Source organism: Anabrus simplex, chromosome 13, assembly GCF_040414725.1.
Source record: "Anabrus simplex isolate iqAnaSimp1 chromosome 13, ASM4041472v1, whole genome shotgun sequence".
Classification (NCBI taxonomy): domain Eukaryota; kingdom Metazoa; phylum Arthropoda; class Insecta; order Orthoptera; family Tettigoniidae; genus Anabrus; species Anabrus simplex.
This window is the reverse complement of record NC_090277.1, coordinates 106,621,424-106,638,248: the sequence shown is the minus strand read 5'-3', so window position 1 is coordinate 106,638,248 and position 16,825 is coordinate 106,621,424. Positions and strand designations below refer to the sequence as shown.

The following is a 16,825-nucleotide window of genomic DNA, read 5'->3' as shown; positions in this document are numbered from 1 at the left end:
GTATCCGTCCTGTAGAATTCCAAGTCAATTTCCGCTCGGTTTTTTTAGTCTAATATGAAGTAGTTCCTGTTCTTGTCGTGTGGAGGGTGATTGTAGTCTCATTCTTATGTCTTCCTTAAGGAAGGTTTCTCTGGCTAGCTCATAAGCAAGTCTTGATTGTGACATTTTGGAAATACCTAAAATTCTTTTCAAGAATCTAGCCTTGACATTCTGTTGCAATTTTGATGTTCCCTTGGAAGCAAAGGAAACTATGTACAAGATGTATTACGTACCCATAACAACTTACGGAGCAGAAACTTGGACAGTGACAAAGAAGGATGAGAGTCGAATACGGGCAGCCGAAAAGTTCTTGAGGGGTATGATACAGAAGAGTAGAAGAGACAAAATGAGGAATGAGAAAATCCGGGAAGAAATTGGAGTGGAAAAAATGGATGATAGAATAGAGAAGAGCCGACTAAGATGGTTTGGGCACATAAAGCGAATGAGCGACGAAAGAATGCCAAAAAAGGTGATGGAAATGCAAATCCAAGGAAGGAGAGGCCGTTGACGACCACGATTGAGATGGAAGGATACCATCCAATGCAGCATTATAGAAAGAAACCTGGACTGGGACACAGTGTTGGAGGAGGAGTGGTGGAAAGACCGAAGAAAGTGGAGAGGAACCATATTTGCCCCTACCCGGCTACAGCTGGATAAAGGGAAATGATGATGATAATGATGATGATGATGATGATAGCCTTGACATTCTCAATAGCTCTAAGGTCAGATAGAGTTGGATGTTCCCAAATTAACTCCAAACTGTATGTCAGGGCAGGTACAGCCTTTGCATAGAACAGCGTCATGGTTGTATTTAGAGACAGTTTAGTGGGTTCCTTCATATCATACATATTTCTGATGACTGCCAATGACCTTTCTCTTATATGAATTCTAAAAGAAGGAGAAGAGGGCTGGAGCGTAATCCCCAAGTATTTGAATGAATTCACAACTTCCAGGGTTGTTTCACTGCTTGTTATCCTTTCATTTGCTGCTATTCTCCCTCCTTTCCGGAAAATCATTTGGACTGTTTTCTTTCCGTTGATTATGAGACTGTTCATGTCGGCAAACTCATCGAGCTGATCCATTACAGCTTGTAGGTCATCTCTGTTGTTTGATCCTATTGCTATGTCATCTGCATACTGATACATCACAACCGATGTGTTGTCTATACTAATATTATAAAGAGGAAAAATTTGTTTGTTTGTAACGAATAGACTCAAAAACTACTGAACCGATCTTAAAAATGTCTTCACCTATAGAAAGCTACATTGCGAGTGAGTAACATGGGCTGTATTTTATTTTCAAAACAATTCGAAGGGGGGGGAGATATAAAAATAGTCTAATATTGGCAAAATATCGAATTTGTCGTATAAGGACGAGACAAAGCTCAATTTAATCCTCTTGATGCAAAGAACAAAACTCGGTAAGCCCTACAGGCCCGAAAACCATGTTTTAAGGTCCTCAAACCAACCGTTACGGAGATATTGGCACCACTCTACCCCTGCTATAGGAATCGGATAAAGTAATGAACTGCCGTAACCATGGCAACGTCTGCTCCAGGATTCTACAGCAGCGAAATTTTCTACAATAATCACAAAAACTTAACATGTTACAGGCATGAAAATTGATATTTGGAATCCTCTTTAAAAATAAAAGAACACAAATATTCGTTTTCAGAAAATCCACTTAAGGGTGGGGGGGGGTGAAAGTAAGTGAGGAAGGAGTTGAATTATTTATATGAGGTGAAAAGAATAAAAAAGTGGGTGAATTTATTTAAAATGAGTATATTCTTCTTCTATCGCTTTACCCACACCTGTGAGGTTGCAGGTGCGAACTGTGTCCCACATGTGGATTAAACCCTGTTTTATGGCTGGATGCCCTTCCTGATGGCAACCGTATGTGTAGGGATGTAATTTATACTTCTATACTAATATTAAAAAGAGAAAAAATTTGTATATTTGTTTGTAACGGATAGACTCAAACACTACTGAACCGATTTTAAAAATTACTTCACCTGTAGAAAGCTACATTGCTAGTGAGTAATATGGGCTGTATTTTATTTTCAAAACAATTTGAAGGGGGGCGACGAGGGGAGATATAAAAATATTAAAATAATAGGCTATTATAGGCGAAATCGAATTTCTCGTACGACGAGACAAAGCTCATTTTAAGCCCCTTGACACAAAGAACAAAACTCGGTAAACCCTTCGGGTTTGAAAACCATCTTTGAAGGCCCTAAAACCAACCGTTATGGAGATATTGGAACCAAGGAATCGGATAAAGAAATGAACTGCCGTAACCATGGCAACGTCAGCTCCAGGATTCTACAGCAGCGAGATTAGGCATGTACGTTTGGGCATAGCTGCCAACCTAAATTGATACACATATGACTTACTATCTGGAAAAAATAAACTGTTGTGTAATACGCTCATAGCACTCCTTTGGGTGGGGATGGAAAGGGAGTGAAGTGTAAAAATAATAGCCGCACAGCGACCAGCGGTTGCCGACGGGCGTCCGTTTTTACGTACTGGCTTAGGTTTCAGCATTTTGCGGAGTCTGTTACCTATAGTTTAAACTATTTTCTATCAAATCATGGAGTAGTAAGATCACTGATATTATTAGTGCCGATATTTTGGTCCACTTTTACGATCATTGTAACCATGAAACCTATATACTGTACACACTTGGAAAAATTTCTCAACATTTATACGCAGATTCATTATATGATGTGCGACATGAGTGATAAGCCCTGAGAATTATAATTCTTGTCCCACCAGCTAGGTAACCCGGTACCAAACTAGCTGATTGAGAGTAAAAAAAACTACACTACACTGGACAAGATCCAGTGTAAGAGGAACAAAATAGGAAGTGTCACATACACTACACACCCAGAACAAAAATAAATAGGAAAAGGTGAACTTACCTCCAGGTGGTAGAAAACAAACGGGTGGATCAAGCTACCAACTGTCAGTGTGCCAAAATAAATGTTGAGTAGAAATCAAGACAAAACTTTCTTTTAAAAAATTAAATATTTTTTTAATGAGACTCAAAATTAACAGATAAATAACAAGACATCCTCGCACTAGTTTACCAAAATGATAGGTACCAGAAACTGACTAAAATCAAATTGACATGTGATAAAAATGAAGAGGTCTTTAAAATTAAAGTAAATTAAATTAAATTGGTTTAAATAAGGTTAACAGACCTCACCGAACTACAGGAAACTTCAAATAAAATACCAAGAAACACCTAAAGGTAAATTAAGAAAATTATTTGAAAACCGCCGAACGGTAAGAAATAAAATAAGGTAATTTAAATGGAATCTTCAAGTTTTGAACCAACCTAAAATAACGAAATTAAATCACCAAAAAGCCGGTCGGCAAGAAACATTTTAAAGGAGGATATGTTACAATTAAACACTTCAGTTTACCTTCTCAACAACCAACAAATCTTTTCTTAAGAGACGAAACAATTCATTTTTTGGGAATACCCTCTTGTAAGAAATAGGAAAAAAAAACTTTCTTTGCTCTCACAGATATTCGCTGAGAGATGGAACTCTCTCTCTTTCGTTTCACATCAGTTATAGGGTAACCAATATACAGTGGGAGGTCCAGCACAGGATGTAAGTGCTACTAAAAAATATTCAAGGGAAAGGAAACCCGTCACAACAAAACCAGAAGGGAAAGGGAATGAGAGCAATGAGGGGCAAGAAACAGAAAACACACACAACACAGTTTCATTAAATGGCAGAACAAACTACGACAGGGGCGACTCCCAGCCTTCAAAAATCATCATCACCATCACGTCTCTCAAAAAAACAACATCGTCCCCAAGGCAACCATAATCCATAGTTAAATCAGGAAAGAACCAATCCCGTTAGTGGACCAACAATGGTACGCAAAATGGAGGCAAAATTAATGGAACAAACTATCCCAAAAACCAGGCAAAAACCCCAAAAGGAACAGAATTAAATAAAAAGCAGAAAAAGAAATTTAAAACAACCCAAAAATGCACCAAAATCCTTACTGGAACTCCCATGTATTACCCCACTTAAAAACAAATTTCAGAACAGCAGTAACATCATTACCGGATGATGATGATAGTAATAATAATAATAATAATAATAATGATAATAATAATAATATTTTACATTGATACCTCTTTTCAAATTTTCCTTAGAAACATTCAAATTTCTTGTGGTGACACGTTACACGCTAGATGCTTTAAACAAACAAATTAACTTTTCAACCCGATACGTTACTTTTGAAAGGGTAGTACATTTTCACTTATCAAATAATGGTCCACCAAATTTTCCGGAACGCATCACTTATTTTGATGATTGATAGATTTCTCCTAAGTAAACGCAGAAGCAGTTCACCACCGAAGAAAACAACAAATAAGTATAAAGGTTGACTTACAGGTTGGTTTGTAGTTCCAGCAGTAGGAAAGTTAAACAACATGGCCAGGCCATGTGCTCCTTACCGTAGAAGTGGTGTTTTCAAGGTAAAATAAAAATAACACACTACGAGGATGTATTAGATGTACGCTGAGGGTGTGGAGCACAACCCTACATCCTTTTAAAATTCACTATTCACAGTCCATTATACTATGCCAATGCATTGCCTGGAGCTCGGTACACAAACGTCTTCTCGGCATGATAGAAAAGCAGCGACTCTTCGCTTCGCTCTCTCCGGAGACGGACTATTTCAAAAATGGCCGACACCAAGCGCTTATTGGCCGAAGCAATGTCAAAGAATAAGACGACAAATAGTTCCTACTATAGCCGTAAGATTGCAGCATCGACCAGAGCTTACATGCCCTCGTAGAATTAAACTTTAAAAACAGTGAGAACACCGATTAAGCAGCAGAAAATAAGAATACGGTTTTCTAAGCCATAACAGGCGATCCCAAAATGTAGATGCAGAGGAGGCAAACACGAAACCTCGGTTTTATTCTCGATAATTATAGTAGTTTCTTTTATGCATCGCGTATTTCCTTTATCATTTGTAATAGTTATGAAATGTCGGATCAAACAAATTCATTCAATAATATATATATTTGTGGTACTATCTGGCAAAAGTATACTTACACTAAACCTGCAGCTTTGTGAAGGGAGCAGGTATATCTAGGTGGGAATGGAGGAAACACATGGTAGAAAAAGATCTTAGAGGTCGACGCTAATTCCAAACATGACAAATAATTTCTAGGTACTTAGGTAAATACACCAGTTATATAAATATCTAATGAAGTCAGTCACACCGATAGTATGAGTAACTAAAGCCAGTTTCTGATAACCCGTACGAAGAACGGGTACTTCTGATAGTGGATGATATTTGTGATATCTTCTAAGGCTATGTTAAATAGTATCGGACTAAGGGGGTCCCATTGCAATACCCCGTTGCTTTGTATAATGGCTGCTGAGGATGTTTTGCCATCTTGTATCATGACCCTGTTGTAAGCAAGTATGTTATTTATGGCTATGGTTAGTGGATTGTCTGTTCCAATCATATTCGCTAGTTTTCTAAGGAGTATTTCTCTGTTTAAGAGGTCAAAAGCCTTCTTAAAGTCCACAAAGATTACATAAAATTTCCCCTTTGACCACCTTATTGATTCACGTATATTGTCCAAGAGATTCTTGACTGCATGTAATGTCCCTCTTCCTTTCATGAAACCAAATTGCAGTTCGGGGATCATAGTTCCTGTTTCTGCAATTAGTCTGTTCTCTAGGATCTTGACATAGGCCTTATAAATGTTGTTTTCGAGGGCAATACCTCTATACGAATCAAGGTCATCCCTGTCTCCTTTGCCTGACCTGACTGGTAATCGAACCCGGGCCCTTTGGGTGAGAGACAGGCAAGTTAGACTGGGGGGCCGGCTTCAAACATTAATTATCAATACGCGACTTAAAAAACTCGAAACTTTACATTCAGTTTTACTGGAAAAACTTTGTCAGTTTCCTTTGAAAACTTCTTTCAATTCAGCAACTTTGATCAGCCAAACTCTTCAAAAAATCTAATATCTGTAACACCAAGCCAAGCAACAATCGACCACAAGTAGTTTTCGATTCTCTAATCTAATAAAATAAAGCACATTAGATACAAAAGCACCCAACATGATGGCAAATTTTTTCCTTTATCTTCCATTATGGAAATGTTGCACCGCGTAAATTAGGCCTACATCGACTTTTAAAGGATATATTGACCTTGAGGAAATGGTTTCGAATGTAAGTATCGATCCTCAAGTTCTCGAATGCATTATATTCAATTCTGTCCTGCACTAATTGCAATCAAATTGGAAAGAGAAAAATTATCATTAACACTTGAAATTACTATTATTCGCGACCTCGAGCTCAGCTGGAAAGCGCGCTCGCTGTACAAGTCGGTACGAGTGCGAAATTATACAAAGTTTTTAAATGTAACGTAAGCAAATAAAACGGCTGCGGTTTTTATAACATTTTAACACAAAAACGTGAAATTTCCAGTCTTATATAGCCCTTTCCCACCTGAAGATTTTTTTTTTAGAAATTTTTGATTTTAACAGTATATTTGGGGTCAGAATAAGGTTTAGTACATGGGAAAAATATGCAAAAAATTCTTTCTCGACTCACCTTGTCACAATAGCAGCAGCACAATTGTGGTGGTCAGGATTTAATTGAGTAAATATTACCTACATTTGGAGCTCAAAACAAAGTAATACCAATGCTTGATTCGCAAACAGAAAAAAGATTTCACTTAATCCAATCACTACAAATCAAATACAGCACACAAATAACATTTCTTTTGTAACTGTTCAGGTTTTTCCACCGCAAATTTAAATAATAAAAAATGAAATTTTTAAAAATTAAAAGAACAAAAATAGTCAACTACTTTCGTCCCAGAAGAACATTTATATTTCCATTCACTTAGAAGTATGGAACACCACAAAACAGTTCTTTTCTTTAGAAAGACACAAATAAACATCACACTTGGAACATCGTGCTTTTGTACGACTCTTACATCCTTCAAGACGGCAAATTCTTGGAGATTTAATGTCGTCTATGACTGGCCAGTGGTCATAGCCATCAAACCTCTTGTCACATCCGGGTTTTGGCGATGGGGTGTAAATCGTGCAGTTCTTTGCAGATTCATTGTCATCGACATAGTTTCCATCTTCTTCAGGAGCACCCAATTTTCTCTTTTTCTCTGGTGTCGAAATAAGAGCTTCAGCTACGTCCATTCGAAACTGCAACAGGTCCTTCCTTTCTCTTCTCTTTTTCTGATTTCTTAAACAATCTCTCCTGTATACCATCCAACTGTTAACAGTTGCCACATCAAGGAAATGTAAAATACATTTTAAGGTCCATTTCCTTGTCCTAAACCAAGTGCGGTAATATTCAGTTTGTTGATTGCTAACATCAACACCACCCATGCACTGATTATACCTAAAAACAATAGATGGGCAGTCTATATCAATGTATTTCCCCTCTGCCTTTGACCACCTTCTAACTTTCTTTTCTGGTTTGATGCCAGAATATGTGGAAGCCATGATAACCTTCTGACTGTCTTTCCACTCTACTACTACAACCATTTCATCGCTTCTGACGTATTCATGGCTCTCACCTCTGCTCATTTTATCAGATTTCAGTTTCACATCCCTAATTCTATTGACCATTATGGTTCCTGTGCCCTCAATACCCCTGTCAGTTAAATACCCTAGCAGGGGAATGGTAGTGAAATATCTGTCAAAGTAGACAAAGCTACCAATTGGCAAAGATTCTTCCAGACGTATCACAACAGATGGTCCTAAACCTAGTTCTCTACAAGGCAGAGGTGTGGTTTTCCCCTGGTATACTTCAAAATCAAGCAGGATTCCTGTGGAAGTTGTTAAAAGAAAGTTCTTTAATCCCACAGGACAGGGCTTATTTTTAACGTATTGTTTTAATTTATATCTGCCTGTAAATGGAATCATTTGCTCATCGATGGAATATGTACCATGGTCCCTAGGAATCCGCAAGCATGCTACCCTAACACAGTTAATAATGGGTTGAATCTTCCACAGAGCATTGTTTTCTGAATCATGTGGTTTATTAACTGTATCCACTACATGCAAATTTTTTCTGAGAGCAAAGAACCTATCTCTGGACATGGTAGTACTGACTAATTTTAATTCAATGCCCTTCTGCCAATACATTGAAAGTCTAGGATAAGGGATGCAACCCATGTACAAATTAATGCCAAAAAACTTTTTTATCTCAACAGCTGTGGTCAGGAGAGACTTGCCAGTTTTGGCTACAGAATACATGTTTGTCTTTTCTGCAGCATTTTCAAAAAAATTATCACCGAAGTACTCTTGAAGGTATTGCAAAGGTGATAATATAGCAGGAGGGCTCTGGAAATATAAAACATGCATTATTACACTGTTCTTGTCTCTTTGGAAACATATCCAGGCTGATTAGAGTAACAAACATTTTACTTACTTGTAAGTTTCCATCAATGTCAGGAGTGGGATGCACCTTTTCAGAAAATTCCTTCTTTTTCCAAATAAGCTTACGTAATGGAGCTGTTGATTTGCATATTTCTGGCACATCTGATGTGACATCTTCTGTAACCCCTTCTACCTCACCCTCAGAAGAGATATTGGAAGCATGAGGATCATAACTTGGAGGAAATGAATCTTCAAATTCATCAACCTCACTAGACAGATCATCAACATCAGAGTTTTCAAGTAACTGTAAAATGTAGTCGTCATTCACTGAAATAAAACCAAATACATATTAACATTATCATTTCAGTACCTACAACACACTTCATAAAAGTTCCGTAACACATAATCCCAGAAAAAGTCATGGAAACAGCACTTATTATTGCCGGCGCCATGAGGCTTGGATGCAGTCAACAAGCTTAACCTAGTTCTGACCAGCACAATCGTGCTACTCTAATTTGATGAGCTCGTAGCATATCATACAAAAATTATCTCCAGTTGATATTAGTTTTATTCCCTTCTACAGTATTTTCACACTGTATTCAAATGAAGAAAAGACATATAGAGCAAGTAATAGTGATAAAAATCTAACTTACCTTCAGCACGCGCCATACTGTTGAACCAACGTAATGTTTACAAGACTCTTCTGCCATCTGAAGGTTGTAGTATGGAATTAAAAACAGATGAAATACGTTACGCGGGACCCGCACAAGCGATGTATTCCGTTCGGACGCGGTGAAAGCGTTTCATTCGCTCACAAGGATTTTTTGAACTCAACCCGCACGATCGTGCTGGCTAGGTGGGAAAGGGATAGGACGAAAACAGTAATAGGCAATCCCAAAACGTCCCATGGCTTTATGTATATAAGGTGCAACTAAAATGCTAAATTTGTGTTACTAATGGAGGAGCAGTTTCGATTCCTGTCAGAAAGCCCAGTGACTATTCACTGCCCTGAGGGAAATACCGAAAACCTGTTCGGTGATACACTCAAAAAAGGAAAAAAATAAACATCTAACCCTGGACATAAAGTAGACGTTTTGCAAATACGAACATTTGATTAAACTCGTTCCGTCTTCATGTAGAACTATCGAAATGCGCTCTGTCTCCTTCCAGTTGTTGTGGACACACACTGCTTTAGGATTTCCGAGGATTCTCTAAGCAATACCACCCGAATGCGATGTTAAGATGGTCCCTTATGCAAGTTCACTGCCGATCGCTTTTCCAGTACAGTACTTTCACAAATTAGCGCAATGACTGGACGTTAACACTAAGATCCGTAAGTATGCCGTAGCTGTCCTTTCGTGAGATACAGTTTCTTGAAAAACGCATGATCGAGGATTTAGCGTTGATGGGACTGAAATTTCTGGACGGTTGATCCGAGAAACAGATTATGCAGGATTTTTACGTGATTTAATTAGGATGCTCGCGGGACCACGTAATTTGAACAAATAATATGGGAAAACGTAGTGTCCGGGAACGCATAATCGAGGTTCTTGCCCCGCAGTGTTGTTTATTACTCAGTGTTACCTGGCCCTTCCCTTGATAGAACTGTGTACTTCAGCTTGGTGTCGTGCTCAACTTAAATATTGTTACCCTTATTATATTAGACTAGTTTGTCTATGGTTAATGTGCTTTTTCTTGTCAATACTGCTCTTAGACTCAGTAACCTATTACTGTAAATAATCAGAATTCTCCATCTCCAGTTTCCCATGTGTGCCTTTTCTTCCTGTCTACATACTTTTTTTTTTTTTTTCTCCGTGGACTTCTTCCCGCATGAATCCCTTGTCTTCTACCTCCAGTTTCACTGTCTCTGTCCAATGTTTCCTTGGTTTTTCCCTTATCTTTTTTCTTTCCACTTTGATGTTAGAAGTACTTCCTTCAATTACTCACATTGTCCTTATTTTACGTCCATGCCAACTGAAGATTGTGTGGGTTTTTTTTTTCTTTTCTTTTTTTTTTTTTCTTCTTCTCTCTCTTTAATAACACTGGCGATAGGAATCTTATGCCAGCTTTCTGTCTGTTCACTTTGTTTCTAATCTTGTCCCTTCTAGTTTTTTCATCATAGTTCTGATGAATCTCATTTCTGTTTCTTGAATTCTGCTGACATCTTTGTTTAGTAGATTGGAGATCTCCGAACTATACACGAGATTTGGTTTAAAATAGGTGTTGGTTCGCACAGTAGTTATTTTGGCTTGCTTGGGCATTTCACTGCTCCTCAACTAGATTACTGACTTAACACGTTGAGCGCCAAGCGACCCCATTTGAGTACGTGAAAGTATTCAAGTTTTTGAGCTACACATCCTCATATGGGGTCATGCGTTCGTTCTAAATCAGGAACTGTGTGAACCCATTTGGGTGCGCAGTAATTATGTGCTTCGAAGCTGTATAAAGTCTCTTCCTGCCATCTAATGGTCGTCTATTTAAGTACGTGCATAGTCCACCTTCCATTCGTCAATTCCTGTTTCGGTGTGACCCCATATGGGCACGTCAAGAGTGCTCTGTAGGGTGACAAAAAAATTGTCTATCTTGCACACGGATTGTTTATGTAAGTGTGCAGTGCTGTGAGATTCCTTGTATTTTTTAAGTCGCTATGAGTAAATCGAGCAGTAAAAGGTTTAGTGCAGATAATCTGGATGATGCATCGAACAAGTCAGGCAATGATAATTTAGACAAAGTATATAGTTACAGTGATTTTGAACCCAGTACAGAGCAAATAGCGATCTCGCACGTTCATCCACATTGATGAATTACAATCTTCAGCATACACTTCCCCACTGTACTCCGTGTTTCCAAGCCAGGTGTTGCAACAGTTATGACCGTCTTCAACGATATAGTCACTGGTTCCCATGTTGCACAATCATCGCTGCTAGGTTCTCTTACCCAAATTAAAAAATTTACAAACATAACTTCAAATCAGATGATAATCATTTACAAACATTTCCTGACCTAAAATCGCGGATCACACCTTTTTACGGCTCCAGCATGAAGAAGCTAACACGTCTTTCATAATCAACGGCATATAACGCGTCCCTGCAAAGGAAAAGGTAAGTATGACCGAGTGTCGGGACAGTAACTACTGTATAAGTGCGACCCCATATGGGGGCACCTGTACAATTTGTAATGATCAACACGACCCCATATGGGGTCGCAATATTTTACCTAATGTACATAATAAGTTAAGCTAATGTATCTGAACGTTTTGGCACCAGGACCTATTCCACAAAAGGAATTGTACATTGTACATTACAAGTTACTACTGTGGGTTCTTGTAATGTATGGAGTTGTACATTTCTGTTCCACAAAAGATTGAAAGTCTCTTGTATATTACCAGTGAATTGTTACAAGTTTTACAAGTGACGACATATCAATAAACATACTACGTCATTTAAAGTTAAAAATTTCATGTTCGTTCCGTATTGAATAGAGAAATATACAATATTAAATAGAAGGAAGGATCCACCTTTCAATACTCCATTGTTAAGTTGAACCAAATAGAAGTTACAACCTGTTCATTTGGGACCGGTTTCAACACATTTGAAGTGTCATCATCAGCCAATTAGCAAAGCAGCTTCGTCGAAATAGTGTTAATTTTTTGCCTGTGATCATTGTATTAGTTGTTTTTAGATCTTTATGCCCTAATTTTTGCACTGCTTTGCTAATTGGCTGATGATGACACTTCAAATGTGTTGAAACCGGTCCCAAATGAACAGGTTGTAACTTCTATTTGGTTCAACTTAACAACGGAGTATTGAAAGGTGGATCCTTCCTTCTATTTAATATTGTATACTACGTCATAGCGTGAATCAGCTGTTTATCTTCGTATTCCATTCGTTGAATTAGGTTATGCTTGCCTCATTTATCTTAATATCGTATTTTAAGGTAAGTTATGCAGCAAAGATTCAAAGAACTCTAATATTTCTGTGAATTTCTCAATGCTACAATGTTATTTTTCAGTTTATTTCTTTGATGATAGGAAATTACTCCGTTATTATCACCCATTCTGTTCTTCCGCGATTCTCGCATATGTTCCACGATAGTCTGACATACCCACCTTGGTCTGTCATTTGGAATCAGATGCCGATAATAACTATATTCCTCCACCAAACTTAATTGTTACAAAATTGCAAACTCTGCATGAATTGTTAAAATGGTGTCAAGGAAAGGAAGTTATTCATTTTGAAGGAAATAGAAAGAAGGAAAAATATTCTTTTCGGTGCATTCAGCGAGAGTCTGAAAAAACAAGACAAAATAAATGGTTGGATGGAAATATTTGACTTGGAAAAGCTCGTGGAGCTTTTGAGGGGAAAAGTTGGATTAATGATTCCAGGAATCTCCTTCTTGGAACATGTTTGTTCAGTATTTTCAAGTTAACGAACAATTTGAGGAAATTTTATATCATTGATTGCAGCTACCACAGAATGTATTGACCTACAGACCGAAGATTTCGCCATCCCATGCATATCTGCAATACCATGGTACTGCCCCCTTCTTACCTGGCTACTCAGCCGGAGAACGAGAGTCTGTTGCAGACCGTTCGTTTTCTGGCTTTGCAAAATTTTTAAGGGCAGGGATAGATATAAGCACCAGCGACAATAAAATTAACACTAAATATAAGGTTTTAACATTTATTACAACTAAGCACTCTTAACAAAAAAATTTAAAATTGAACAAAATCTTGGATTTTAAATTATCTTCTCAGCCGGTATTTTCATTATAACGGAATTATTCCTCCCAGAATTCTGCAGATATAGTTTTCTGTAAATATACAGAATGATATTAGCCTACACTTAGTTAAATAAATTAATAAACGTAATTTATGAGAAAATCTTTCTCTAATGATAACAGGATTAATTTCAAATTAAAATTTTAATTAATAATTCTTTGATTTATTAATCACCAGCGGTTAAATTATCCTCCTTTTTCTGTTTAATGAGAAAAAATCAAAATAAAATTTTCCTGCCGAAATTCCGTTCATGTCTTCCTCAGACTTTAAATTCATAAAATGAAAAATTTATTCATAATTATTGTTTCAAAATTTTTCCATAATAATTACATAAATTAACGCAGTAACCTTCTTCAGTGTTACACTCATTGAGAATTTTAGTTTGGTAGGTTTTACAATAAATCGCTCGTGACTCCTGTCCACGGACATGACCCTTGCTTATTCATTTTTTTTCTAAGACATTAAATCCTACTCTATCTTATTTTGGAATAAAATTCATTAAAAATGTGGGCAACACAAATAACGATATATTAATCAGAACACACGCAATAAACAAGAGATCGAGTCAAATTGTAGTCGTGAAAAATATCGCAATTCATAGAATTAACGACTAATCACACATACAACATTCACACTAGGGTACACGGTAACACTTTTATAATATTTATGGCGAATTCTAATCCTTGGTTATTATTTTAAAATTTTAATCTAAGTCCTGGAAAATTTTCTGATGACTGTATTGGCTAAAGAAATACCATTACCACAATTAAGAACATGATGATGTCAGGATTATCACTCAGTTAAAGAAACTAGGTTCAACAATGATGTTCATGAAAATATCAGTGATAGATATCATCGGAAAATTATCATATAGAAACGCACATAACGCAGGTCAAATATAAAATACGCGTTTACGGTTCATGAGTTACGACACTATTATTATTATCATCATGGCTATCAACAAAAATGTGCTCCACTCGAAGAAATTATGTTCAACAACATATTCTCTTCACATAAGACTCAATAAATGGATTCACAAGTCAAACACATAACTGATCCATTCCCAAGTCCATAAATATAATAAATGATCCGTGAAGGTTCGGCCATCTTCCAGGCTCACATTTACTCTATTAGAGCACGTATTAATATTTCACACAAGAACAAACAATATTTACACTCATGATCCTTATTTCCATATTTAACCCGTGATGAAGTTTAATAATAATTATCATTATTATCAAATGCGCGAGATCACAAATCCGCGTAAGCTAAAGTTCGATAAAGTTACCAGATAACACTAACACGATTGAAATCCACATAAGATCGTAATAACGTCTAGGGAAATTCGACGTAATGAAACGTGCCGATAATCTGTCCCACATAACTTCAAATTTAATTTACAAATTATTTCAAAATTTACTCATTATTATCGGAGAGGTCAATTATTTTAAATCACTCCTATACTGTTGAATTGGGACAGTCAGAATAAATATCGAAGACACTCGCACAACACTATCTAATAGAAACCAATACTCATTCACACACAATAACTACCTTGCACCATGGAAAGAAGAAATGAAATAGCAAACTACTGTAAGACTAGAAGAACATTATGCCAAATGAATAAGGAAGCGTTATGTCTACATTGTGTTTACAAAGATGAACAGATATGAATTATAATATTATACTTAAGTGATTGATGAAACTGGATTTCGGCTGATGACCCTGGACATGGGATCGGTCACCCACCGTTGATCACCGTCTCCTCCATATTGGAAGTTGCCTCACATTTTAGAATACCATTGTAGCTGCGAGGACGAACATGGAATAATAGTAGACCACCTCTTGTTTATGTATTGGCATCTTGAATTTGTCTCGATCTGCACGTAGCCTTCCTCTTCTTTCTTCCCAAGTAGAAGTAGCTGAAACTGACAAATAAGTTTTAAGATGTGCCCAGTACACACACACGATGAATAATATTTCTGAATAATACATATCTTCTTCCGTCAATCTGCTAAATTTGTAGATCTAAAATGTGTAATGCATCTGTACTGCCGAATGATCGAACCGAAGAATGTCTGCAATGTGAACGTTGGCGTTGAATTTCCAAGACAGTCAAAGAAAGAGGTGCAGACCCAAGAAAAGCTCAAATCAAAAGGCGCAGTTCCTTCGGGAAACACAGCTATATAATTGTCTTAAGATGAGGGTGTGTCGCCGTAATCGTCTGTGATTGGTGGAGACTTGCACCTGATAGGCTGATACATTTTTATTGGAATACTGTAAGGTGTAGAACGACCTTGATCATATCGATTGGCCGGCCTTGGAATCTCCCTGTAAGTCACGTGGCAAACAGCTGGCAGTCTGACACACAAAAAATCCACTGCTCTCCCCTCGCTTGGAAATTCCGGTTTCGAGCGAGCTCATCTCTCGGTGACACGGAGTTGGGGAAAATTTCCGTCCTTGCTGATACACACATAGATATTAAAATATTACTTTTATGCCAAATTTGAAGGGGACAGTACTGACCACCTTTTCCTAGCCAAGGCAGTGTTGTTAGTAACTGTTGTTTAGCAGAGAGAGATTTATTTGTGTTCGTAGGATGTTTTAACCCATGCCCAATATCCATCAAAAGATCTTCCACTTGTATTGTGCTTAACCTAAAATGCTTATTGTATTCAAATAGTGTTAAACTGGAAGTTTATTCTTTCCCTATACAGGCGGTAGTTTTCATTTTCATTACCATCACTATCACTACTGCTAGACCACATATTTATCAAAATGTATCTGAAATAAGTATATTTAAATAGCACTAGTACATTTATATATTATTGTCCTTTCACTGGTAGAGAATACTTCCCAATTCAGTAGTAAGTTACAAGTACTTTACAAGTACTAGTACTTTTGTGGAACATACCTATAAAAAATCACTGGTAATTTGTAAGTATGGAGTAGTAAAGTACAACTGTAGAAAATTCTTTTGTGGAACAGAAACTCTGGTATTTGTACTAGTTACTAGAGAATTTACTTGTAATGTTCAAGACCATACTTTTGTGGAATAGGCCCCAGGGAGTAACTCGATCTTATTAGCTCACGGCACTAGACGGCAATGCTATGAATTTCAGTCTGGCACTCAACGTGCTAATTTTAAGTTAGATATTTCTGGGTCCCATGGACTATTTCCTTGTTGACTGTATTGTCTTTTGAGATCATGGTTCTGGAGTCCTTGAAGTGGGAAGTTCATTCTAAATTTTTTTCACTCCAAATTGATGTTTGAATTGTTTATACAGTAGAGTCTCGTTAATCCGAACTAATTGGGACTGGAGTCTGTTCAGATTACGGAATTTTCGGATTAACCGGAAATTTTTTTCTAATAATAATTTTATTGTTTTTACGTCCCGCTAACTACTTTTACAGTTTCCGGAGACGCCTAGGTGCCGGGATTTTCTTGCGTAGGAGTTCTTTTACGTGCCAGTAAATCTACTTACACGAGGCTGACGTATTTGAGCACCTTCAAATACCAGCGGACTGAGCCAGGATCGAACCTGCCAGGTTGGGGTCAGAAGGCCAGCGCCTCAACCGTCTGAGGAAAATAGTACAGTACATTCT

At 37.3% G+C, this 16,825-nt stretch overlaps 1 protein-coding gene across 7 annotated transcripts in view; it reads left to right on the top strand.

Moving 5' to 3' along the window:
* The window catches only part of Isha (Insulator su(Hw) mRNA adaptor), a 402,024-nt gene that overhangs the window by 178,128 nt on the left and 207,071 nt on the right, over positions 1-16,825 (top strand). The window lies entirely within an intron of this gene.